Consider the following 1179-nt stretch of genomic DNA (forward strand, 5'->3'; position numbering starts at 1 on the left):
CTAAATTGAGCTGAACAGGAATTATGTGAAAATTGACATAGTTTAATGCTTTGTGGTTTAATTTCATCTAGTTCATAAGAACATAAGAACATAAGAAAATGCCATACTGGGTCAGACCAAGGGTCCATCAAGCCCAGCATCCTGTTTCCAACAGTGGCCAATCCGGGAAGAATAAAGGTTCAAGTGATTGGTGTCAAAAGCAGCGGATCGGACGAGGAGGGCAAGAAAAGAATAAAGCCCTTTGGCCTTGGCCATGAGCTGGTCACTGGAGACTTTGGTTCAGGCCGACGCCTTGGAACGCAGAGGGTGAAATCTAGAAAATTGGAGTGTGTCAAGACTATCTCCAGATGTAAAAAATGCTAGGCGGTGGAGGTAAAGGACACGTTCAAGTACCTTGGAAGCACAGGGTAGGAGGGAAACGATTCGATCCTTAGCAGGGCATGAGAAGCCCAAGGAAAGGTTTTTCCAACCTTCAAAGAAATGTTCCCACTCAAAACAGTTGACCGCCACGTGATTAGTGCCAGAAAGGATGCAAAGGACTAGCAACTCTTTGTCTGAGCCAAGAAATCAATTTGAAGCCTCAGAAATGTCCTACTGCTGCTCTACAGTGCGGAAGAAAGGTGAGAGAGCCGGAGCGAGAACGCTGGAGACCAAAACGCTCCAGTTATTACTGGGGCCTCTCCTGGTCTTGCATCTAAGAGCTTTCGGAGAAGCCAGAGCTCGGCTGGCTCCAGCCCCCGCTGCAACTCTTATGCCTGTCAGATGTACCTCGATGAAGAGTCTGGCACACACAAGCAGGCTTTTTGTCACCCTTGTCCCATATGGTCTAGCAGTGAGGATTCCTGGTTCTCATCCAGGCGGCCCGGGTTCGACTCCTGGTATGGGAATGGCTGCCATTCGGAGCACTTTTGCACCACAACCAAACCGAGTAAAAGCACGGCAACCTTTCAATTAATTAGCTCTTATTTTAGTCAAAGTTTAGTCCAAAATTGTATCGTGAAAAGTAAAAAGATATGAAAGCTGGGTTAATTTCATGCTATCTAACTACTACATATGTTATTATGCATTTATTTATTTATGTACATTGTTTATTAAAACTAAAGTTTATTAAAACTAAAGTTCCTATTATTTTTTCTCGCTCCTAGTTTTACGCCTCCCTGTTTTATTGTAACTGTAACT

At 44.2% G+C, this 1179-nt stretch overlaps 1 non-coding gene across 1 annotated transcript; it reads left to right on the top strand.

Annotated features, from left to right (window-relative positions):
- Window positions 1-815: 815 nt before the first annotated feature.
- On the top strand, window positions 816-887 carry TRNAE-CUC. Its single transcript has one exon. It is a non-coding gene; the product is annotated as a tRNA-Glu (tRNA).
- The last annotated feature ends 292 nt before the right edge of the window (window positions 888-1179 follow it).

This window comes from Rhinatrema bivittatum, chromosome 3 (assembly GCF_901001135.1).
Source record: "Rhinatrema bivittatum chromosome 3, aRhiBiv1.1, whole genome shotgun sequence".
Taxonomy (NCBI): Eukaryota; Metazoa; Chordata; class Amphibia; order Gymnophiona; family Rhinatrematidae; genus Rhinatrema; species Rhinatrema bivittatum.